The sequence below is a fragment of the Aulonocara stuartgranti genome (genome assembly GCF_965226115.1).
Source record: "Aulonocara stuartgranti genome assembly, chromosome: 2".
Taxonomy (NCBI): Eukaryota; Metazoa; Chordata; class Actinopteri; order Cichliformes; family Cichlidae; genus Aulonocara; species Aulonocara stuartgranti.
The window spans coordinates 16,922,241-16,948,884 of record NC_138940.1 but is presented as its reverse complement, the minus strand read 5'-3'; the positions used below and the strand labels follow the sequence as shown (position 1 = coordinate 16,948,884).

At 40.2% G+C, this 26,644-nt stretch overlaps 2 long non-coding RNA genes across 2 annotated transcripts; one reads left to right on the top strand and one right to left on the bottom strand.

Moving 5' to 3' along the window:
* Nucleotides 1-7,406: 7,406 nt before the first annotated feature.
* On the bottom strand, nt 7,407-11,501 carry LOC309715573. Its single transcript, XR_014279229.1, has 8 exons — nt 11,412-11,501; nt 10,896-10,935; nt 10,703-10,749; nt 10,346-10,390; nt 8,920-8,949; nt 8,386-8,454; nt 8,131-8,205; nt 7,407-7,773 (listed from the first exon to the last, which is right to left on the bottom strand). It is a non-coding gene; the product is annotated as an uncharacterized lncRNA (long non-coding RNA).
* Nucleotides 11,502-12,159: 658 nt separating this feature from the next.
* LOC309715577 lies at nt 12,160-14,580 on the top strand. The gene is made up of 2 exons (XR_014279231.1): nt 12,160-12,267; nt 12,895-14,580. It is a non-coding gene; the product is annotated as an uncharacterized lncRNA (long non-coding RNA).
* The last annotated feature ends 12,064 nt before the right edge of the window (nt 14,581-26,644 follow it).

Sequence of the window (26,644 nt, the reverse complement as noted above, 5' to 3'; positions counted from 1 at the left end):
AATACATTTTGGGGCATGTATTCTGTATTCTGTAACGGAATACATTTTAAAAGTAACCTTCCCAACACTGTCAGCAATGTGGTATACTGTTTGTCAGTGATTTACACAGGGGGAACAAATTGTGGCAGGATCAACCTGATATTATCCCGCTATAACTTCGTTGTATAAAGAGCTAACATCTCAAAAATGTCAGGAGTAGTTAGTCATTATAAGAAGTGTTTGTGAACTAAAAATCAACAATGTGGGATACTGTTTGTCCGTGATTTGGACAGTCCAGCGTGTGCTCCCGACGCAGGGGAAACAAATTCTGTCGGGGATACCTAGTTTGGCACGACAACTCGGTTGCTGTAACAGTAGCCTACATTCAACGGCTGCAGCCCTCCTGCTGCCAGATGTACACATCAACACCAAAAACAACAACAGCACAAGCAGCGCACAGGTTTTAAGCCAGTGAGGCATGATTGTGAGTCCATCTCATCTGCAGCAGCATCGCAGACCACGGCCCGCCACAATAATAAAGCATTTTTTATTTAATTATAAATAAATTATTTCTCCTAATTATGTCCTGGGTTTTAAGTAATTAATAATACAAAAGGAAAAATCACAAAAAACACTTAAGGTCATGAAAATTAATTCCGATTTAGCAATTCAATGAGGCATCCACCTTATTTATTGAAAAGTATCGGTATCGGTATTGGTGTCGGCGATACTGGCCCGTATTTACTTGGTATCGGATCGATACCAAAATATGCAATGTCACACACCACTACTGGAAACGGCTGATACGTCAGCAGGTAGCAGGAGGATAATCAAACCCACAAAGTGCAAATCTACCAATCTACTAATTCTGTCAATACAATATGAGGCTGTCACCAAAGGTCTAAATGAAGCACTAATAGCGGCGGATGACTACTTTTATTACTTTAATAACATTTAGTTTATTATTACCGACTAATCTGGGTTTTCTTAATTTATATTAGCTCGACTTTCTGTATATTTGAAGGCAGCTGGAAAGAAAGATGATTTATAGCTTTAATATGTAACCCATGCGAAATACAGGGCTAATAAATCCCCTTTTGTCATCGAGGGCTATTGCCTATTATTGTCACATGGGGGTGCTTTGAGGCAGCTACACTGACCTTGCATCTCGTGCAAGGGAAGCATTGTCTGTCTCTACCTGTGAGATCCTCCCTCTAATGGCCGTCAAGTGTGTGTCGGTGTAGTGTTTTCAACGAGGATGTTGGTGACACCGAGTTAAACCACAAATGAAGACCCTGGAGTTTAGTTGCAGCTTGTTTAATTGTCTCCATGAACATGTGGTGAAAACTGAAATGACAGAAAATAAACTCCATCTCAACAGGCAGAAGCATGTTTACATCAATAAAGTGCATTACTCTTACTAAAACATTCATGTTAACAAAATATACATTAATATCCAAAGCTATCTGTATGAACTATCATATAAAGAAAGTTACGGCGTTCCAGCCTGATAATTCGGAGTAGATGGCATTTGATTACATCTCCATACTGCCTTTAGCATGAGGAGCCTGTTTCTCAGCAAAACCGAGTGCTTGACCAAAACCGGAAGTGCTTGACCGGAACCGGAAGTGCCCCGCCAGAACAGGAAATACATTTTAGTGATATTTTCCTTTCAACTTAAACGTATGTAAAGCATGAATTATTAATTTTAACAACACATATTAATTTTTTAATGGCAAATCTTTTTAGAATTATTTATTTCAAACTTATGAACCTATTTATTCAGAGAAATGCCTTAAGGGCAACACACTCCCTGCCTGGCCTCGGGAGGCCACTATGCTAAACAAACATTATGCATTCAGTTCTTTGGCATGAGGAGGATAACTTCTGTAACTGGTCGCATAAATGTCTTTATGCACCCTTGATTGCATGTCTTTACTTCAATTTTCCTTACTCGGTCGTCCTTGCTTGGGAATGTGGCAGTGACCCTGGCCATGGGCCAGCTGTTTCGTGCAACCTGCTTGTCCTTGAGCAGAACCAGGTCGCCAACTTGGAGGTTTCTGCGCGATCCGGTCCATTTCTGCCTTTGCTGCAATGTGGGTAGATACTCTCGCCTCCAGCGTGTCCAGAACTGGTTGGAAAGGACTTGGACTCGTCTCCATTGTTTGTTGTAGAGGTCTTTATCCGAAAAGTCTCCAGGTGGGGATAGGAGGTAAGATTTCTGCGTAAGGAGCATTGAAGGGGATAGGACGAAAGGGTTCTCTGGATCAGAGGACACTGGGACGAGTGGCCTTGCATTTATTATGGCTGTAACCTCAGCCATGAGTGTGCATAACACGTCGTGAGTCAGTTGAACCTTATTTTGTAGTAGCATGGAGTCCAGGATTCTGCGGGCGACTCCGATCATGCGCTCCCAAGAGCCTCCCATGTGGGATGCATGTGGTGGATTAAACTCCCAACTGCAGCCTTGGATAGTTAGGTACTGTTGGAGTGATTTATCCATTCCAAGTTCCTTTGAAGTGCTAATAAAATTTGTGCCACGGTCAGATAGCAGCTGTTTGGCGGGGCCTCTCAAAGCGAAGAAGCGGCGGAGGGCGTTTATGCAGCTGGATGTGTCCAGAGATTCGATTACCTCAATATGCACAGCTCTCGAACTCATGCAGGTAAACATGATGGCCCACCGCTTACTTTCAGCTACTCCGCCCCTGGTACGCCTGGTTGTTATGGACCACGGTCCGAAGACATCAAGGCCGACGTAGGTGAAAGGAGGACACGTTTTTAGGCGTTCAGGTGGTAGGTCCGCCATGAGTTGTTGTTCTTGTTTTCCACGTAGTTTGCGGCAGGTTAAACATTTGTGGATTACTGAATTGACTAGTTTTTTGCTGCCTAAAAGCCACAGCCCAGCAGCTCTGATTGCTCCGACCTTGATGCCTTGTTAGCTCGTGGTAATGGCGAGTGAGCAGAAGGGAGATGTGACTGTTTTTTGGAAGAATTACTGGGCTTTTTTCAACACTCTCAATTTCTGCATGTTTGAGTCGGCCTCCAACAGAAATGAGACTGTCCTGTAACATTGGGCTGAGCTTCTTGAGGGGGCTCTGTTTTGAGATTGACTTCCCAGCATCAAGGGCAGAAAGTTCCTTCTCAAAGTATGCCTTCTGTGTCTCTTTGAAGATGACAGTTTTTGCTTGAGCAATCTCCTCTGGAGTTTGAGGCAGATGACATTTGTGCCAGCCTTTGCATTTTTTGTTTGGATTAGTCCCATTGAAGGACTTTGCAATGTGGATAAGATTTGCTATGGCTCTGACTAGAGACTGAAAGGTAGAAAAGTGCTCAAAACGCTTACAGATGAGTACTTGGAGGTGAATGACGTAGGTTTTTACTTCTGGTCTAATTTCTGAGTCCTTATCTGGTTCAATCAGGTCAAACATTCCACTCAGTTGTGTTGTCTCTGCAGCAGGACAGTGGATGAAGGGTGGTCCGGTGAACCAGGTGGACTTTTTTAGTTGGAATGCCGACAGTGACCTAGACGCATGGTGTGCTGGATTTTCCTCTGTGCGCACATAATGCCACTGTTCTGGCTTTGATGACTGGCGAATGCGCTGTACTCTGTTGTGAACGTATGTGTAAAACCTTTTTGACTCATTACAGATGTAGCCAAGCACTACCTTACTGTCCATATAGAAGTGCACTGCATCAAAGTCTAAGTCCAACTCATCTTGAATGAGGTCAGCCATTTCTGCTGCCAAGACGGCTGCACATAGTTCAAGTCTTGGTATTGTAGGTTCTGACAGGGGGGCTAGTTTTGCTTTGCCCATTATGAACCCAACCTCGACCTTCCCATCTGTGTGAACTGCCTTTAAGTAGGCTACAGCTCCTATGGCCTTAGTAGATGCATCTGAGAATAAACACAGTTCCTTTCGCTTTGCTCGACTTAGTGAGGTGGATGTGTAGGTTCTGGGAACATGTAGTTCTCTTAAATCCTGAAGGGAATTTCTCCACATTTCCCATCTGCTTTGTTTGTCCTCTGGAAGGGGTACGTCCCAATCTGAACATTCTGAAGTAAGCTCTCTGAGTAGGGCCCTTCCTTGGATTGTAACGGGTGCCAATAGGCCCAGGGGATCGAAGACGCTATTGACAGAGGACAATACGCCACGGCGAGTGAATGGCTTGCTTGAGGTGGCCACTGAGTAAGTGAATGTGTCTCTTGTTATTTCCCAAATGAGTCCAAGGCTTCGCTGGGATTGTGTCTCTTCACCACTTAAATCTAAGTTTTTAATGACAGGAGCACAATCTTCTGGGCAGAAGGCCTGCATAACTTCCTGAGAGTTGGAAACGAACTTATGCAGGCATAGGTTGGATTCAGCGAGTGAGGCTTGTGTTCTTTGAAGCAAGTCTATAGCCTCAGCAGGAGAGGGGACAGAGATCAAGCCGTCATCTACGTAAAAGTGCCTCTCCACGAACTTTACTGTATCTGCACCATAGTCTTTCGAACCTGCTCTGATGGCCTTGCGTAGTCCATAAATGGCAACAGTGGGGGATGTTGAGTTGCCAAACACGTGGACTTTCATCCGGTACTCAACAACTTCTTTGTTTAGGTCGTTGTCCCTATGCCACAGAAAACGGAGGAAGTTGCGGTGGTCTTCGCGTACCATAAAACAGTGAAACATTTGCTGTATATCTGCCATGATTGCAACACTTTCTGTCCGGAAGCGGAGAAGAACTCCGACAAGTGTGTTGTTTAAATCAGGGCCAGTAAGGAGGACATTGTTAAGTAAGACACCCAAGTACTGGGCGCTAGAATCGAAGACAACCCTGATCTGATTGGGTTTTTGTGGGTGGTAGACTCCAAATGTTGGAAGATACCAACACTCTTCTCCCTTTTCCAGTGGGGGGGCCACCTCAGCGTGACCACTGGAGAGGATTTTTTTTCATGGCATTTGATGGCATTTGATTACATCTCCATACTGCCTTTAGCATGAGGAGCCTGTGGTCGTGTCCAAATTCATGGGCTGCATCCTCCTGAGGACCCGGCCTTCGCGGTCTACGTGGGCCAGGTCCTCAGAAGGTCGGGTAGGCCGGAAGTAAACGGCCGTGAAATTGGACGGTCTAGCCTTCTGATTAGGGTCACCGCTGTCTCGGTGGAGTTTAATAAACTCAGCCGTCTGCTCTTTGCTATCTAAAATATAACGGGACACTGGCGTAAATTCTCGACTGTCTCATACTTCTGTTTAATCAGTTTTCTGTTTGACGTTTAGTCAGCTGTGTAAAAACCAAGGAGGAACCCACCCGGGGAATTAATAAAGTTTTATTTTATCTAATCTAATCTAATAACTTTAATCTCAGCCAAACCGATTTAATCATGAACAAACAAAACAGTGAAAAAGCCCAACAATAACATTTTTAGGTTGTCTAAGTGACTTATATATATTACGTTTAACCCGAGCAGCGAAAGTCTGCGGTGATCTGAAAATGATGTGCCGGGAGTTGTGCCGTTCTCGGCCGCATCAGTAACCCTCGAGCTCCCGGCTAGCTATCGAGCTGGTGGGTAGCAGACGCCTCCGAAAACGTCGAAGCACTTTTGCAAATATGCGATATCTTGATAAACCGAGCAGATATTTGATGTTTACACAGCTACTTTCTCGCCTGAAAATATGTTAAAAGTTTATTTTGTGACCCAGAAAAATTAGTATGAGTAATTTTAAAGCTTAGTAGCGGCCGTCATTGTTGGAAACTGGAGTTTGGCTGGGAATTCTGGGATATGGTAGGCCACGAAGGACACACCCGACCCATCCTTCAAATTCAGGGAAAAGGAGGACGCATTTGTCGGCTACATTCGGAGGAGTCTACGAATTTGGACAGCCTTCGGCGCGTCGCTGTGACGTAATCGGTCTACAAATGCGGCCTCAGGAGGATGCAGCCCATGAATTTGGACACGACCAATTTCTCAGCAAAACCGAGTGCTTGACCAAAACCGGAAGTGCTTGACCGGAACCGGAAGTGCCCCGCCAGAACAGGAAATACATTTTAGTGATATTTTCCTTTTAACTAAAATGTATGTAAAGCATGAATTATTCATTTTAACAACACATATAAATTTTTTAATGGCAAATCTTTTTAGAATTATTTATTTCAAACTTATGAACCTATTTATTCAGAGAAATGCCTTAAGGGCAACACAGTCGGAGCACGGCACAAAGTATCTCGACATGCAGTCCTGCAAACCAGTTAATGAGACCAAATAGTTTTTACATAGCAATGCTAATAAGCTGCTAATTTATTAGGCCATGAACTCTGGCCACAAAGGGAATAACATCTATTCAGCCATTGTGTTGGAAAATCCCGGTCAGTCACATGTTTTCGTTAGCTAACTGTTAAGTTTAGATAATGTCTTTTACTAGCCGATTTAGCTCAGAAACAATTAAAAAAACAAAACAATCGGGAGCTATGAGAATGTAGTGTGTTGTTGTACTTCAATCAATCAATCTTTATTTATAAAGCACTTTTCATATAAAGATGTAGCACAAAGTGCTTTACATGGTTAAAAGCAGCCCACCCCGCCCTCCAACTCACTCCCCACACTCTCATTAACATAAACGTTCATGGATACATACACACACACCCACACACACACACTTAAAGAGTAAAACTGGGCTGGGCACACATGAGCCAGGGCACACATTATCTTGTTGTTCCTTACGGTGTGGTGTAAGTGTTGAGTGTTCTAAGCTACATATGTTACTGCCGATGCTAGGTGTGATGCTAGCTGCTATGTGCGGTTAGCCAACCACACCACAAGCCATATCATTCAAATATAAGTACTTGCTGTGTTTATATTAAAATGTTTCAGTCTTAATAGAAACAGCGCATCTCAGGTTTAAAAGTATTTGTACTGTAAATTAAGTAATTAAGAGGTAAGAATGATAAACCCCATACGGTAAAAAAATATATTTTGAAATATATTTTGAAATATATTTCAAAATATACAAAAATTGGCCAAAAAATATATGCGCTAAAATACATTTCAAAATATATTTATATATTTTGAAATGTATTTTATATAATATATAGTTTTTGGCCAATTTTTGTATATTTTGAAATATATTTCAAAATATATAAATATATTTTGAAATGTATTTTAGCGCATATATGTTTTGGCCAATTTTTGTATATTTTGAAATATATTTCAAAATATAATTGAAAATTAATTAAAAATCTTTCAAAAATATATTTTACCCTTCATATATTTCAGTCGAAGAAAACACATTCACATGTAACAACTGAAAATCTTTATTTGATATCTAAAACAAACACAGCATATAAATCAAGCTAGGAACATACATTATACAACTTTATTTTCATAACATTCTTAAAAATTGTAAAATTTTTAAAAAATAAAAATTATATATATATATATATATATATATACACACACACACACACACACACACACATATATATATACATACATTTTACTATACAAAATGCAACTGCAACAAACACTTATAAGTAACGATACTGTGAATTTGATGTGAACTGCTATTAACACAATAAAAATGTGATCACTCAAAGATGTTTACTGATCAATAACAAGCAGAGGAATACACACACACACATATATATATATATATATATATATATATATAGATATATATATGTGGGTGTGTACGAACATAAAACATATTTAAAATGTAACTTTTTTTTTCTTTTCCAACAGTCTGAGTTCCCCCAGCTTTGAATTGACTGCAATCCCCAAAGCCCCTCTGGATACATTGGGGAACCTCTTCCTTACCGCCACTGTAACAAACAAAAGTCACAGTTCTAGTACTTTTATCAGAGTTAAAATAAAAACATGATTTAAATTAGCTAGCTTCATTTAGCAAACAGATATTTCCGTTTATAGAGATACAGATATATTTTCCACATAATTTTACCTTTTTTTTCCCCCTCGATGGAAAGTCTATCCAGTTCACATTACAGTAATACTAACACCCCTTTTGGTCATCTATCCTTACTCTCCATCATTCAATCTGTTGACCTTCTTTGTCTGAGTCCAACCACTTCAATGCTTCATCACCTATCTGTGCAATTTTTATTGTTGCAAAGTGAGTTACTTGTGCAGTATGCAATTTTAGATACACAGTCTTCACTTACTATATATGGCTGTCATGGTTTCTTTATCAAGGGCAGTTCTTCGCTCTGCGCCGATGTCTGTTTTGCTGTGTCCTCCTATAAAAAGCATTAACATTTGAGTGTCTGGCTAGTTAAATTTCCAAAAATCTGATCTTTGTTCATCTAAACATTTGAACTACAATATTATGCTTTTTGGTAAAGAAACTGGTGACAGAGAAGTAGGCTTTTTAAAGTACTATTAGCTAACCATTTGAACTGACTTTCAAAGCTGATTACCTTTTAAATTGCTGTGGATCAAAACCTCCAGTGGGAAGGCGGCCATTAGAAGAACACGCACCATTGAACCTGAAAATAACAAAAACAAACAAAAAACAGAACAATATATAGATACTGTTTATATAGGGTAATAAATCTCTTCTGAAGCAATATAGTTCATTTTGGGTGAAAAACAAAACATTCCTCTAAAATATATATACTGACATCAGCAATCAACATCATGATTGTAATTATTTCCTTTTTAGTACATCTACTGCTGTTTGCATGTGTCAAGCACTACGACTGTATCTATGCATATAAATTCACCATATATATCCAGCAAAAATGTTTTGTTATAGTCAAAAGGAAAACAAACAAAGGCATTCAATCAGAGGTGAGAAATTAATTGGGAATATGAATTATAGGTGAACTATTCTTTACCTACTAGCAATCAAGCTTCTTTAACCAAGAAGCTTGAAATATTTGAATGTAAAATAAAATAAATAAATAAATAATAATAAAAATAACATGATGTAATTAAAATGCACAACTTACATTAAGGAAATCTGCATTTGTATCCACAGGCTAAAAGTAAAACAGTAAATGTGTTAGTGATAGTACAGGTATTTGTAAAAAAAAAAAAAAAAAAAGAGGCAGTAACTGTGACGCTTCTAGTGGGATGCTAAATGCAGAGATTTATATTTACAGTATAATACTGCATGTACGGGTAACTGTGTTGTGAACTGTAACTGAATATTAGAGAATCTCAGAGAAATTAAATGTATTTATTTTTTGAATTTATCAATCATAAAACTGTCTGTTTTGAAGGCCTGTTACGATAGCGACTTTTTGTTGGTCGGTATATTGCCCCATAAACAATTGCGACAAGTTATGTCATTGTCATTTTAAGACCATTTTATGTCTTTGAATGTATAATCATAATATAACACCATAATAATGCAAGATCTACACACTTTCAATTGACAAACCAACATCTAATTCTTAAAGTATTTAGATCATTGAAATTAGGAATCAAAATATTAGATACCTTAAAACAGGGGTGCTCAATACGTCGATCGCGATCGACCAGTCGATCGCAAAGGTAGTATTGGTAGATCGCATGGCATTAAAAAAATAGATGCCAGCCTATCATCCATCCCGTCACTTGATTGATACAGGGAAGCCAGTCAGATGACAGCAGATTTTTTCTGACGCTTAGGTCGCTGCGCATGCGCAAACAGCGGCGCGAAGTGTAGTAAAACTGACAAGCTAGTCAGCGAGTTAACTCCAATTTTTAGCTCTCGGTTTTTTCTCTTAAACCTGGCCGTCAGCAGCTACTGTCCGGACTATGCATCCCTGGCTGATTCAATTCAGTGCAAGTCATCAGAGTAAACTCAGGTAATGACAAAAAATTTACATAGTTAATTGCGTTGTGAAATATTGGATATTGCGGTTATGCATGTATATACATTGTAGATATAAAGAATCCTCAATATATTTATAAATAAGTATATGTTTTGGATTTTTGTAGTGGGTAGATCATTTTGACTTGGTCATTTTATAAGTAGCTCACATGCGGAAAAAGTGTGAGCACCCCTGCCTTAAAAACTTGAATAAATAGTAAATTTTCTAACAAATAGAAAACAATGTTATTTAATGTTATTGTTATGTTATCATTATATTTTATTTTTGTAAATATAATGGCGGATAAATTACATCATCAACAATTATTGAGGTCATGTACATGTATTGTGTGTTAAGTCGATATATCGATTATTGTGATAGGCCTACTGTTTTGGTATCATAACGAGCTTGTCAAACATGCATGACCACTAAACAATGTCTAAGCAGTAGTATTGGTCTGAATGACAACAAACATAACTAGTGTTTTGGAAAATCTGTTAGAAAACAGTTATTTCAATAATTATGATTAGCATGTGACACAGACACCGCATAAAAAACTACAACAACAAATACTTACTTTAGGAGGATGGGGGAGGGCAGCATGAGGTTGAGACTTTGACATCTGTAAAAAACAAATTCATGTATTACAAACAAGTCACTTAAAAATACATTAATGTGGCAGACTGTTCCCTGTTCAGATGCAGTGTATAAGTACAATCAGGGCTGTCACAACAATGGGGTGGGGCCAAGTGGCTGCAACCCTAGGTACAATGTGCAGGTATATATAATTACATATAATATATGTGAATAAAGCAAGAATCTGTTTAGGTTAGTCACTGTGCTGACTGATGCTTGCTAGGTTTATATGATTGCAAACTGCACAAAAACAACAACAGCAACAACATTAATGACAATGACAAACAAAATTACTTACATTTATGTAAATCTCACATTAGGAAGATCTGCATTCGATTTCATGGGCTGAAATAAATAGGCAGAAACATTACTGCTAAAAAAAATAAAAAACAAAAACTCTAAAAAGCCTAAAAATGACTTAAAAAGCAAGGAAATGTGGAACATTGTAATTAGCGAACATTAATAAAGCATAACTGTTCTTTGTTTCTAACCTTGGTAAGTACTCTGTAGCCAGAAGGAGAGGTAGGATTTCTGTGAAAGCCAAATTAAATGTGAATAGGCTTTGATAGTTATTGAGAAGGCAGAATAATAAGAAAAGGCAAAAGTACGTCACAATATAATTAATTAAGTTACATATTTTGATTACCAAATTATGGAAGCGTGGAGCTGCCACCCAGGCAAAAGAAAAATAGAGCTGTATCACGTTATGACGTGAAATGTTTATTGTTCTAACATTATGCTTTTCATGTTTGTATAATATAATATCACGTTATTATAATATACATAATTGTCACGTTCGCACAATATTGTACGGACGTGATAATTATGTACATTTTTCGTACAATGTTGTTCAAACATGTTGTTCAAACATGATAGTATATTGTTAGAACGATAAACTTTTCACGTTATAACGTGATATACTTATATTTCTCTTTTGCCTGGGTGGCAGCTCTACGCTTCCGTTCCAAATACACGAGAATAAAGTAATATTATATGGGAAAAGGCACCTGCTAGCTTGATGATGGAGGCTTCTTAGACTGGCCACCCGCCTTGGCTTCTTGTCGCCACTCCACGAAGGTCCGTTTCCTCCATGCCGGCTAATTATTCATCCTCATTAAAATCTCGTATATGTTCAGTTGGCAGAATTGAGAATTTTACATCTTCCAACCACTTAATTAACGCGAACATAATCGGCTTGTTTCTTCCCGTCTCCTGTATCCGGCCGTTCCTCTCGCTGTCAAATTTCGCGCCTCAGAGACGTCGTTATTTTTCAAAAAAAAAAAAAAAAAGAAGAAAGAAAGAAAGAAACAGCAACAACTACTAAAGAGAGTTTTTGCACGTTCATTGCACATTTGTGGGAATGTTTAAATATTTAATTTTTATTAATTACTTTTCATTATATCTTTATTTTTTAAACCACCGTGGCAATGCGCATGCGCATACACTCCTGCACGCAAAGGGCTTTGGAGTTGACGTAATGTCGCAATGCATTGTGGGAGCGCAGCACCATCTTGGCAGGTCACGAATCAAAACAAGATTGCTACGAACCATTCTGAAACGTAGCTCAAAAGAAAATGACGGTATAGAGACAGATTCTGTCCAGATGCAAAGAGACGGTACTTGATTGTTGAAATGTGGACCCGTATGAAATATAGCCGTGGAGTAGAAACCCTGAAGACCAAACCGCTATTGACTTAGCATGATCTACTCTCATACCTTGTCTGTGGAGTCAGAGCATACACGGCGCACCAATTTCGCAATTATAAATCTCTGGAGGCGCACATCCAATTCACCAAGGACTGGGTACAAGATTTGGCTATTTTTAAGCCTCCACGTTGTGAGTACGCCGTCATTCAAGCAAAGGTAAGTCAGCTTGAGTACTGCGAGTAAAATGCGTTTGATTCCCCCCAGCATTCAAATTAGTGCTAGCAAAAATTCATTCGTGAGGGGGAAATTACAGTGAGAACATGTAGAGGCTCTGTTAGAGGGATAACATAGTGAGTTCAGTGCATTGATGTGACATTGTCCTGAAGGATTTAGTTATTCTTTATGGTTAAAGAAATTGCCCTAATTAATTCATATTTATTATAAATAATCCTAATTACACATCTTGCTTCCTTGTTTGTGTCCTGTGTCACTAAAAATACATTCTGTTTTAGTTTTATACATTGATTAATGACCTGCAGAATCTGCTTGTCATATTAGGTGTCCATAGTTGTCACTTAAAGTCGAACTTTATGTTTTCTCCCTCTTGAAAGTGATTACATCCTTGCATTACATACTTTAGATTCATTTTTTGCTGATAGGTTTCTAAAAAGAAACATGCAGATTTAGAATATAACATGCAGCGTTCTATAGATGGATACATAAAAACACTTTATTTGTTACATTTATGATAAATGGATTTGAAAGTAAATAAAACACATTTGTGTCAGACTTGGCTTATTAAAGTTCTTGTCTTTAAATGAACTTTGTCTGTGTGTGTTTTAGGTCCTGCACTCTTAAAGACTGAATTGCAGCATTGCAGCCACAGGTCATTGTGAGCATCACAGGGAAGGTTGAAGCCGCCCACTGCAGCTGTATGGCTAGAGTCGTGGAGACTTGCAGCCATGTCACTGCTCTTCTGTTTAATGTAGAAGCAACAGTGAGGATCTGTGGCACAAGGACTGTTACAGATGAACCTGCATACTGGGTTTTGCTGGGTAATATGACCAAGATACAGCCAGAGGTTGGCCATAAGATAGACTTCTCCTCTTCAGCTGCCCAAAAAAAAGGTTCTTGATCAAAACATAAACAGACCATTCGTTGTGACAGGTAAAAGAAGCCATCCTCAAAAAAGAAAGGTTCCACCTGCTACTGTGGAGGAGTTGGATCAACTGATGGGACAATATTTTTCCAAGCATAGTTCTGTTCTGAATAACCCATAATGTTTTAATTTAGGGGGCCATGTAAATACTTTGCATTTACTGAATATGTACTTACTAAATACCACTGTTCAAAAGTTGAATAAAGAAACAAAGAAATGTTTGCCTATTTTTAATTAAAAGCACTTTGTCGAACATCACATCAGTTACAATGTAGAAAAAATGTTATGTATAGTTTACAAATGACAAAATGTTCACATAAAATCATGACAGCATTTGTATAATATCACCCACTACTAGCATTCTGTAATTTACTGTCTCTTTTGAAAACTTATCACTACATAAACAGCACAAGACTTAAAAGTATTTAACAAGAGCATTTTTCCCTGGTTTTACTACCACACTGGGGCACATGTTCACCAAAACGCAGCAAACCTTTGCCATCTTATCCAGGAAGGTCACCTTTTTACCCTCACATGGAAGAAGTAATCTGATTGGCATGGTGGTATGTAGCATGTAGTTTGAAGCAGGGATTTCGTAGTGCCCCATGTGTAGTGTTGGAACCCAGTCAGGATTTGTTTCATTCATTTCATAGGCTGGTTTGTTGCAATAATGCCAAATAATTAGCAACTCTATAAATAGAAGGTAGTTCTGCATGTTTGTTCTAAGTTTGTGCTATTGAAAATAAAATTAACAGGCTATAAATAATAATATGAACTTATTTAGAACTTACCTGAATGAAAATACTGGAGCACACCAACAGATATCTGTGGCTGGTAGAGAACTGAATATCAGCTTGTCTCGCAGCTGCTATCCAGGCTAGACGCCTTCTTTTGGTAACATCCAACACATAAGCTCCCTCATGATGTTTCCAGGTGAGGAAACAATGAAAAGAGAGCCTGTTTTCAAGCTTATTCCTTTGTCGGTAGTGCAATCTAACATTACAACCGACCACACAGCAAGCATTTGTTTGGCCTGCTAATATGGCGCCTTGACCAAAAATCCTGGCTACGCCCCATCCCGTAAGATCACGCTCCAGAGCCCTATTAACGTACGGATCTAGAAAGAAGACGCTGCATTTTTAACTCTGAGGGAGGTGGAGAATGAGCCTATTTCCAAAACAGTGGAGTGTGTTCCTTTAAGTACTAAATTGTATATATTGTCAAAAACTAAAGTGTACATAGCAGTTGTTGTATCTTGTTTACTGTATCACTGACAGATAATTTCAAAGTCAATGAACGCTACATTATAGTGAGATATTGTGTAATGTGAAATACTGTAAGCAAATGAATAAACAACCTAATTCGTGATAGACCTTTGACTCTGTTTTGTTTGAATCCAACTGTTTTTTGCAGATGTGCATAAAACATGTTACTTTTAGTATTGTTATCATTATCATCATTATTGCACTAAATATATTTTAAATAAAGGATACTTTGATATACATTCTACTGTAAGGTTGGAAATGTATTTTCTTCACCCTAAAATATGTTTTGAAATGTATTTTGGTTTGAAAGAAATATATTTTCAATTTCAAAAATATATTTTTTTGGAGCATCACAAATACAAAATATATTTACCATATATTTGAAATATATTTTGGCCAGGAAAAATGTATTTTTTTACCGTATGGGACGTCAATTTCATTGTAAACAGTGATTGTTACTGTTTAAGTTGCTTATGTTCTTTATTTTGACATAATTGTGATAAAATAATTTGTTACAGCTAAAAACAAGTTACTGTAACTGTGGAAACTTGGAAAAGCTAAGAGAAATATTTGTTATTAATACATTGGTAATCAAAGTACACTCTTAAGTATTTGGTTATACATGATGTATAATATTTGTTAAGATCCATTTTGGAGGAAAAGAAGTTAATGGGCTCATGTTAAGAACCCAGTATAGAATAGAAATTCATTGTCCTGCACTGTTTGTGTAGACTGTTTTTTCAACTGCTACAAAGGATCCTGGAGGAACCAGTGACGGCAAGCCCAGGCCAAATAAGAACCTGAATGATGGTGAAATTGTGCGGCCAGCCATGAGAACGGATTATGGGAATTGCCTGAAGAACTGATTCAAGTCCTACCTTGGATTTCAGATAAGTCCTGAAACTATAGTTGATAGTTATTGGTGTCATTTTTTTGAAACATACTGATCATCAACAACTGGGAGCTTCTTCAGATGAAAGTGAAACCAAGTCCAACATGTAGGCTTCTTTTTTAGTAGCGACCCGGGGGGGTGAATCCTCTTTTTATAAATTAACAAGTATGGATTATTCTTTGGATGGACACAAACAGCTAGAGACTCTTTGAAGTCCACTGCCTGGGCAGATCATCGGTGCATTGTAATGTAAATGTAAAAAGACGTTCTCGCTCACTGTCCATTGACCAAATTTACGTGGCTGGGACTCTGATGGCCTCACGAACACAGGAAGTATAAAACCTAAATGAGCACACCGTGCAGCCCACAGGTTGGTGGTGGGGATTTTCACCATGATTTTTACACATTTGGTGAAAATCAGACTTGGTATATCAATGCAAACGCTCATACTCATAAACCAGCTGTCAGCACAGAGAGGCCATCTGTCCCACGGCCAAAGCTTGGATCAAACTGGGTCATCAGCACCACAGAGATCCTAAAAATGAAATATGTGTGTTCTGAATATGAGCAGGGAGAACTGACGATCCTGTTCAAAACAACTATCTGTTTTTTCTCCTTTGGCAGTGAGTTTGTTCATGTCAGGCTGAGAGCTGATTGTAAAGTCTACAATATCAGTCACGGTATCAAGGACGCAGTGTTTTTTAAAAGAGCGTACCCGATATAACAACTAGCTGTACCTTTTTTTAATACCTTTAAAACAGATGCTTACAGAATTATGTCCAATTGTTTCTACGGAAATATCAGAAATGGATTAAGAAGCATAAAGCTGTGAGTTTCTATGTGGATTTTTCCTTTTCTGTTGAGGTAATTGTGGTACAGCTGCAGTGTACAATGGATCAGAGAGAGGAGATGCAGAAAGATTAAAATGAGGCAGCCAAAGAAAACAGCAACAGGAGGGATCAGTTTGGATATGAACAAATAGAAACACGAGGAAGCAGACTGAGAAGAGATCAAGGGACCACTTGTTAAATTACTTTCTTCTTTCATTGTGTTAGGCAGTCAGCTCCCATGGCCTTGCAGGTTTGGACAAAACCCGTCACGCCTGGAAAAGGAAAAGCTGCCAAAATACCGCCCGGTGATATTGTCTGCGAGCTGCGAGGATCAGAACCGACATGTCGACGTCTAAACAATGAGCCTTGTTTCAGTCAGAAACGCTGATTCTTCATGTTTGATGAAAGGCTGTAATTAGGGATTCAGGAAAAATATGCTGGCTGAGGTGAAATGTGCTGAATTGTTCTGAGAAGCTGTAAAAGCTGTTCAAGGGTTAAAGCTGTGCTTTTATTGTGAAATTCTTGTCTAACACTCACCCTGCCTGCTTTTTTTCGCTCTCAGAGTTAAACTCTTCATGTTCTCCTTACAAAACATAACTGCAAGACTTTAATGAATCAAATGGAGCAGGGAAATTAGAGACGAGACGTTCTCTGCTGGTAATTACCGAGTACTCTGTTCATACTGCTCAACTAACATTAAGCAATCACAGAGATAATGGCCACTGTACAGTGAAATAGGCAGAATGGAAGCACAGGGTAGGAGCTTACCTTCAAAGTCTTTCTTGTATAAAGGAGTTTAATGGTGTTCCTGCAGGTATGATTCTCAATAATCACTTTGCACTCAGATCCTTTTGTTCCCCATGTCTTCGTAGACTGCTGATAGAAACACCCAGACTGATGTGAGTCCAGTCTTTTTAAAGTTTCAGCTTCATGACTTTGGATCAACTAGCCGAGTTCTTTCATCCCACATAAGATTTTGCACGATGGCTCATGAGGAAATGAGTCCCAGACCATTGCGCCAACGGCATGTTTGACTGCTGTGATATTCCATCATGTTTGATGGAAGACCTTCCAGAAAGTTCTGCTTCTGTCTCTGAGTATTATCCAGATGTTTGTTGGCAGATGTGAGACCAGCATTTGTGTTCTCCTGGGACTCTCTCATGGAGGTCATTTTTGCCCCGCCTCTTTCTTATGGTTGAATCATGACCTCTGACCTTAACTGAGCTGAGTGAGGCCTGCAGGTCTTTAGATGTTGTTCTGCATTCTTCTTTGACCTCATGAATGAGTTGTCGATGGACTCTTGGAGTAATTTTGGTAGACCGCTCAGTCGCTCCCGGGAATCTTCAGCACTGTTCCAGGTTTCCTCCATGTGTGGCTCTCACTGCAGTCTCACAGCCTTACACGTCTCTGTAACCTTTCAGACTGTTTGTTTCGCAGCTCTTCCTTTAGATCGTGCTGCTTTGAAGTCTTTTAGCCTGCTTCACTTTAAAAACTGAACTTATTATTCAGGTTACATTTGTCTAATATTAAAATGTGTTTGATGATCTGAGACGCATGTTAGTGTGGCAAATATGTTATTCTTTACATTGGTAGTTGCTTCAGTCTCTTCTCTGGGAGTTGAGAAAAGTTTGTCTCTGGTCCCAACTATTTTTTGTGACTAGCGTGAAGACGCAGAATGTCGCCATCTGGTCACCATGTCGCTTTCAGAGCGGACGCAGCTCCAGAGAGGCTGAAGAGCAGAGCCACAACTCCTTCACATCACAGCGAGCCCCCTGGACACGTCCTTGGTGAGGTCTCTCATCTGGTATGGGATGCCTCCTTATTACAATCTTTTATTCATCACTTTAATGTTGTTTTATTATTTCTCAATCAGAGTTGGGAGACTTCAGAGTGCTCCACAAAAGGGCGACAGGACGATGACAAGACAGGTCAAATATGAAAAGCAAAGCAATTTAAAAACACACGACTCGAAAAATAAACAGGCAGGAAAATTAATTGTGAAACCAATAAAACAGTCATTTTGAAGCAGATAATACCATTTCATGGGCTTTTCTTCTCCTGGCATGTCTCAGCTTGGCTCGTGTAATGACTGAATAATTTTTCTGTCAGTGCTCGGGCGTTTTAGCTCCTTGTTGACAAAGAAATCTCGACTGCTGGATTTGATGAAAGTCATATGAAAGGCAATAAGAGAGATGGAAATGAGTTTTCTTTTGGCTGGCTTAATGACAGCAACTCTGAGCACAAAAGCAAATGTGGCTGAGGTGGGTGTTATTCAGACGACTAAGAGTGCTTTTAAGAAGTGACTCCTTTGCTTCCAACAGAGCCACATTTCTTCTTTAATGCAGGAGCTTAATAAAGGCAGGAAAATAGGAAGACAGCCTTTGATGGAGCAGAGTGGGTCAGAAAAATTTCCTGGAAGTGGACTTTTACAAAAACACGTCAGTGTGTCGACTCTGTGAAAGTCCCATCTGCAGCACACGTGTTTGGTCATTCCACTAATTTCTGTTGACGTCAAAGCAGAAGTTTCAAATTTTATCTCTGCTGCATTATCTGAGCGCCACACACAATCGACCATATGACGTTTGGTACAAATTGGTCTTTGTAGTTCTTGTTACAGCTGGAGCTGCATGCTGGAGAGTCGGAAGGCAATCAGCCTTTGTTTATAACACAGATATGTGAAAACTTCTCTCCTTGTTTGGTGTGTGTGCACTAAATAATTTATTCTAGTACATCAAAATAAAAGAGCTCAAGACTTACAGTTTTTTCTGATTGCTTAAGCACATTTTTTGCACAAGGTAGGCTATGTCAGTTTGAGCTCATACTTCTGTCATAGATCCATAAGCATAGACGGATCCAAACTTCAAGCACTGGTGTTTATTCACACACATCAAAACAAACACAAGTGTTTATTTCCAAGTATAGGATAATTTGCAATCGCCATAATGACTATATGGGTTACTTGGTCTGCAGTGAACATGCTTCCTCTGCCCCCAGCATCTGGTCATCTAGCAATTCTGTAAAGTAACAATTTCAGTATTTTTACATCAATGGTATTGGTGTGTTTCTCATTGGCATATGGCAGTGCTACAAATCTTTGTGCGAAGTGACTGTACTAACCGATTCTCATTTCAAGATGTCCTTATGGTACTTGCTACAGTGTAGCGGCTCGAGTTAGGCTGGACCCGTTGGCCAGCTTCCCTCAGGGTCATTCCACGGTTGATTACATGGTCCACTATTGTAGCTCTGATGTCATCAGCAATTCTATTTCTTACTCTTCCTACCCTTCCTCTCCCCCCTCCTCTCCCCCCTCCTCGTCCTCCTCTCCCCCCTCCTCGTCCTCCTCTCCCCCCTCCTCGTCCTCCTCTTGCTCCTCCTTGTCCTTGTCGTCCTCTTCATCCTACTTCTTCACCTCCACGTCCTCTTCCTCGGCCTCCTCTACTTCTCACTCTTTCTGCTCCCTCCATTGTACTCCGCACACACAGCTTACCTGTATTATAGTGCTTAGGCTGATTGCAAAGTGAACTAATTATCTAAAAAAGTTTTCACATGTGACAGTGTGCCAGACAGTTGGCAAATTAGTGTTAATGATAGCCATACATGTGTATGCTTTTGCTAGGAGTGTGTTGGAAATTTGGTAATTGAGTGTTGTGCAGTGAATTGTGCCTACAGTTTTGCAAAGTGTGTGTTACAAAATTGCAAACTGAGTGCAAAGCAGTTTTTGTGCTTTTAGTTTTGCAAACTCAGTGAGTGGTTTTGCTATAAGTCTGAATAGTTTTAGAGATTGTGCTACAGGAATCACAGTTAGGGTTTAAGCATTCAGAAAAAACTGTAACACCAAGAAGACCAAGGAGCTCATCGTGGACTACAGGAGGAATGCTGACCCACATCCACCCATCCACATTAAGGGGACGGCTGTGGAGCGTGTGAGCAGCTTCAAGTTCCTGGGAGTCCACATCTCCAAGGATCTCATCTGGACGACCAACTGCTCCAAGCTGGTCAAGAAGGCTCACCAGCGCCTCTTCTTCTTGAGGACTCTGAGGAAGAACCACCTGTCCTCAGACATCCTGGTGGACTTCTATCGCTGCACCATCGAGAGCATCCTGACCAACTGTATAACAGTCTGGTACGGGAACTGCTCTGCCTCGGACCGGAAGGCGTTACAGAGGGTTGTGAAAACTGCCCAGCGCATCGCCGGAGCACCACTTCCTGCCATAAAAGACATCTACAGGAAGCGGTGTCTGAAAAGGGCTGGGAAAATCATCAAAGACCCCAGTCACCCATCACATGGACTCTTCACCCTCCTGCCCTCTGGGAGGCGCTACAGGAGCCTCTGGACTAAGACCACCAGGTACTGGAACAGCTTCTTCCCCACAGCTGTCAGACTCCTGAACTCTGCCTCCTGACATCTGACCCACATTAACACATGGACTGAACATACACACACAGACAATGGACAACTGTACCCTCAAACACACAATAATAACATGGACTGAACCACCACTCACAACCACTAGCACTTTATATAGCCTCTTAACTGCACTACTGTATAGTTCTGTGTAAATAATCATTCTGTACATACGATAATTTTTAATCCTACAACTGTTTCTAACTTGCATAGTTCACATTTCTGTATAACTGTATATCTCAGATTCTGTATAGTTTTTTTATTTCATATTTATATCCTGTTCATTGCCTGTACATAGCTTGTACTCAATACAGCCTGTACATATTTATAGTTATAGAATATTCACAACATACTCCATACCATGTACATTATAACATACCATAATAGACCCATTTCTGTAATATACTTACATATCTATATTATTGCTAATATATATTGTAATATATCTATATCAATAAAGCACTTCTGGATGGATGCAAACTGCATTTCGTTGTCCTGTACCTGTGCATGTGCAATGACAATAAAGTTGAATTCTATTCTATTCTATTCTAAAATCCTTTCATTTGTAATTGGATGTTACTGAGCACTTTTATTTGTGTCTGTGTGATGCTCCCATAAAGTGTCACGTATCATCACTTCTTGGTCCAAAAATCAGCAGCAGTCTATGGTTATTGAAGACAGAGTCGTCTTGTTTGAATAAACTTTATTGTGCTGCCAGCGGACATAGTGCTCGCTCCACACCGCGGCTAATTGAGAAGCCAAGACATTGCCACGTCTCTCAGCAGGAAGTTTGAGCTCACGCTACGTACCAACCTGCGAGCTAAAGGGTTTTCTTAGCTGAATTTATTTCTCACTGGAACTGTGCAGTGTTAGAAAGTTCTGAAAGATCTTCATGGGTTCAGTGTTGTGAAGTTCTGCAGTAAACAGGGATGTAAAGCTTCAGTAAACGACATAAAAGGTTCAGGAGTCTCATAAAAGCCTTGTTTGCATGGAAGAGCCCATTTCTGCTCGCCGACACGCCACTGGGGATTTAGCAGGCGGGAAAAAATACGAGCTAATGCCCTCATCCAAGAGACAAAGATCCCAATAAAACTGTCAGGAGGTGTTCTACCTGTGCTGCAGGTGTGTGTGTGTGACGAGGTCACGCTTCACCATCATTACGTCATCTCTAAATCCTTTGATCCGACTGTGAACAGCTGATGCCTGGTCAGGCCTCAGAGGCATGCTGTGTGTGTGTGTGTGTGTGTGTGTGTGTGTGTGTGTGTGTGTGTGTGTGTGTGTGTGTGCACCAAATGTGCCAATATATCAAAGAGGCAGATGGTGCTGAAGCAGGAGGTACAAGACCCTGCCCACAACGCATGTGTGTGTGTGTTTGGGCACAGCAGGGCCCAGGAAACAAGAAGCACACTCCCAGCTAATCTGCTCCTCTAACATGTACAACACACTGTCCGTCTGTCTTCTGTGTGTGTGTGTGTGCGCGCAGCGTTAATGATGATCAAAAACATGAAATAACTGAAATGATGTGAAATCACATTAAATCAACTTTCTGCTGTCGGCTGAATCAGAGCTGAACTCTGATGAAACAGCAGTGAAATAAAGATCAATGTGTCTGCAGTAGAATTACAGCCAATATTACTATTGTTACCTTAAATATGTGGATATTTAAAGTAAAAACAAAGTTGTGTTAAGAAGTATTGATGCAGTCATCAGGGTCATGAATGTCAGGGTCATCTTTGAACTGTTCTTTTCCCAGAGTGGAATGATTGAAACAGCAGACATCTTTAATTACATTAAAAAAGAAGAATTGGTTTTATAAGTTTGGTTTTATGCTGAATTTTCTCTGGTCCACACAAAGCATACACACTTACATATTTGGTTAATTGTTCAGGGTTCAGGTCCGTGCACAGGAGAACGTGGACTTGGTGGAATTTTCTAGCAGCTCACCTGGACTGTGACAGCTACACTGTGGATAGTGATCCTGGTGTTTCAGCAGTTTCCAGCTCATGTCAGGTTAGAGCCTTGGTGGTTCCTGGGTTATCGTGAAACAGCAGAATGACAGTAAGGATCTTCTTCCAGACCTCAGCACAGCAGGCACACATTTGCGTAACTTTGTTGATAGTTTGAAGTGATGATCTTTAAAGCATTTATTGCTTATCCAACACGAAGGTCGTCTTGTTGCTACCTGGGTTTGTTTCAGAATAAACCCCGCCTGCCTTATTTCCCGACTGTTGCTCTGTTGTTAAGGTTCCCGTTCTGGGTCCTGCTGGACTTGCAGAGTTCAGAAGCACAAATTTAGAGCTGTTATTCAGCAGTGAGCAGCATAAAGTGAATACATCTGGGTCTAAGTGCACACACAGCCTAGAGTATGTTGATTGTGGTCATGCATGGAGAAAAGGAAGAAAAACAGTCTGATGTTTGTTGTGTGAGCTTTTCAAACGACGAGTGCAGCTAATTTAATCAGCACAGAGCCAGCATGGTGACAGTAAAGCAGCAGAGAGAGGAGAGGATCAAATGGCATGCACTTTGTTTAAATTTGTTCCCTTTTTATCACGAGGTGGAAATGTGAGACGCTCTGCTATCTCAAGCCACAGGAGATGCGTTGTTCTGAATGCTTCTCTTCATATCTCATGCTGTCAGACTTTAAGTTTTGGAAGCTGTGCTGCAGAGTTTGGTCCAGCAGGCTGAATGTAGAAACTTGTGTCTAATCGAGAGTACAAACCATCACCGAGGCACGGCACAGAGTACAAAGGCCTAAACTGTGGGGCTGTGCGATGCTTCACATTAATGTCGGACCCCCTGCCGGCAGCAGTGTTTTGTTCAGTGTGCCTCAGGCTTCTTCTTTCATATCAGTCAAAATCTGATTTATGCAAACGATGATGAAACCTGGTGCCATTTGGTGTTGTTTGACGACTGCCTGAATCCTGCTTCAGTGAACGACAACTATATGAAAAATGCTGTTAAGATGGTGAGATTCAGTCCTTTAAGTTTGCACAGTTTGCACAGTTTGCATGCTTTGTAACCAGTGGAGAACATTGTGTATTCACTGAAAGTTAACTGTGTTTGTCCAGGCAGCTGGAGCGTGGGCAGGTGATAAGCAGAAACACGGCAGTATTTCTTATGTTACAGAGGGGCCCGGGCGAGGACATGATAACTCCTGAAAGAGCGTCTTTGTCTGATAGTGGAGCGGAGTATCAAAGTGATGAACCTACAGAGAAACAAGACTTTTGTGTGCTGAAACCTTGAAAGCTTTAAGCTGTCAGGAGCAGGCGCACACACACACACACACACACACACACACACACACACACACACACACACACACACACACACACACACACACACACACAACTGTGTTTTTAGTAAGATTTTCATTTTGTGCTGCTGGCTCTGCTAAGGAGGCTGTATATTCACTTTTATTGGTTTGTGTCTTAGTTTGGAGGCTGTCAGACATCCATGTCTGACATACATAAAAGTTTCCTCGTTATGCATAAGGTCAGGGGAAAGAGTGCAACAGTACCCCTGACATTTGACCAGAAGGCTGGATTTCACATCTCATCCTGGAACGTTTTTGCATTTCGGGTAGACTCACTGCTTACTCAGTTCTAACCAGCCAGTTTTTGTGTGGAACCAAAGAAAATGGTTTTGGTTAAAATGCACATTTTTACAACACTGATCACAGTTACAGCCAGACACAAGAGTGTGCTTATTGGGAACCTTTTATACCTTTTATCTATTATTATTTATTAATTTAACTTTATTTTTCCACTGAGATCAAAAGAGAGACTGAAGTATCACCAGTGTCCCGTCATCACCACCGTCCTCCTTCACTATTCTCTCTGCGCTCCATCAGTCGATGTGGCTCCTTTGGTTCCTCGGTACAGATATTCAGCAGGAGTTGTTTCTCATTGAGATCTGATCTGTTTCAGTGTTCCTGTAACTTTTTAACAGTATACTTTTATAATTATGATGAAACTAAAAACTATGTAGGCCTAACTGAGCCTAATAATTAGCTGGCATCGTTATCTGTTTCTCAAAAACAGCTTCCAAATGTGTGATGTGAGCGCAGTGAGGGCAGATATAGTCTCAGGATTTCCTTACTTTAAACATCAAAATATATAAATATCAAAGACTAGTAAACAGAAAAGACAAAGCTCGTCACTTGTTTCAACCAAGGGCAGGTAAAAACAATCGAATTCTGCCCTCCAGCCGTTGGTAATGAGTGGAACAACTTTTATTTTATTCACTGTCTCATCTCCTGTGTCTACACACCAACACTAAGTGCTGCTGTTACCTGTGCAGTGAAACGTCTGTTTGTTTGTGAAGAAGAAGACACTTGTGTTCATAACACAAGTGTGTTGTGGCGCTGATGTAAAACAATCATCCGCTCCTTTGGAAGAGGCACAATTAAATTTTTAAGTTAGGGGAGTTGTTTGTAATGAGTGTTCAATCTGAAGCACTGCCAGGTCTACAGAGCATGTGTATAACAATGTGTGTGATAATGACAACATCATCAGCGTTGAAGAGTATTTTCCCTGGAACGCCCTCCATGAGGCATTTATAAAAACAGAAAACAAGTCCTGGAGTTGAGCCCTGTGGAGAATCAAGGCATCTTTATTAAAGACTCGATATTCAAGAAGTAGAACAATCAAAAAAGAGGAAAAAGGAAAAGAACATGAAGGATGTGTCTATACCCTGCAGAGCACTCACCGCAGCTGGGATAGTTAGTGGAGGGTACAAAATCTTACACTTGATAAATCCACAATGACTTTTCTGAGCACAGCTTGAAATCCTGCGGCGACATCATTTCCCTGAATCGTCTCCCCCATGATGATCTCACAGCATCATCACTGCTACTTTTTCTCCATCAGTGTGCAGCATCCTGGAGGTCATCTACAGGGAGTGCAGAATTATTAGGCAAGTTATATTTTTGAGGAATAAGTTTATTATTGAACAACAACCATGTTCTCAATGAACCCAAAATACTCATTAATATCAAAGCTGAATGTTTTTGGAAGTAGTTTTTAGTTTTAGCTATTTTAGGGGGATATCTGTGTGTGCAGGTGACTATTACTGTGCATAATTATTAGGCAACTTAACAAAAAACAAATATATACCCATTTCAATTATTTATTTTTACCAGTGAAACCAATATAACATCTCCACACTCACAAATATACATTTCTGACATTCAAAAACAAAACAAAAACAAATCAGCGACCAATATAGCCACCTTTCTTTGCAAGGACACTCAAAAGCCTGCCATCCATGGATTCTGTCAGTGTTTTGATCTGTTCACCATCAACATTGCGTGCAGCAGCAACCACAGCCTCCCAGACACTGTTCAGAGAGGTGTACTGTTTTCCCTCCTTGTAAATCTCACATTTGATGATGGACCACAGGTTCTCAATGGGGTTCAGATCAGGTGAACAAGGTGGCCATGTCATTAGTTTTTCTTCTTTTATACCCTTTCTTGCCAGCCACGCTGTGGAGTACTTGGACGCGTGTGATGGAGCATTGTCCTGCATGAAAATCATGTTTTTCTTGAAGGATGCAGACTTCTTCCTGTACCACTGCTTGAAGAAGGTGTCTTCCAGAAACTGGCAGTAGGACTGGGAGTTGAACTTGACTCCATCCTCAACCCGAAAAGGCCCCACAAGCTCATCTTTGATGATACCAGCCCAAACCAGTACTCCACCTCCACCTTGCTGGCGTCTGAGTCGGACTGGAGCTCTCTGCCCTTTACCAATCCAGCCACGGGCCCATCCATCTGGCCCATCAAGACTCACTCTCATTTCATCAGTCCATAAAACCTTAGAAAAATCAGTCTTGAGATATTTCTTGGCCCACTCTTGACGTTTCAGCTTGTGTGTCATTAGACCACACCCCTTCTCATTACAGAGATGCACATCACCTAATATGCTTAATTGGTAGTAGGCTTTCGAGCCTATACAGCTTGGAGTAAGACAACATGCATGAAGAGGATGATGTGGACAAAATACTCATTTGCCTAATAATTCTGCACTCCCTGTAGTACGATGCCTG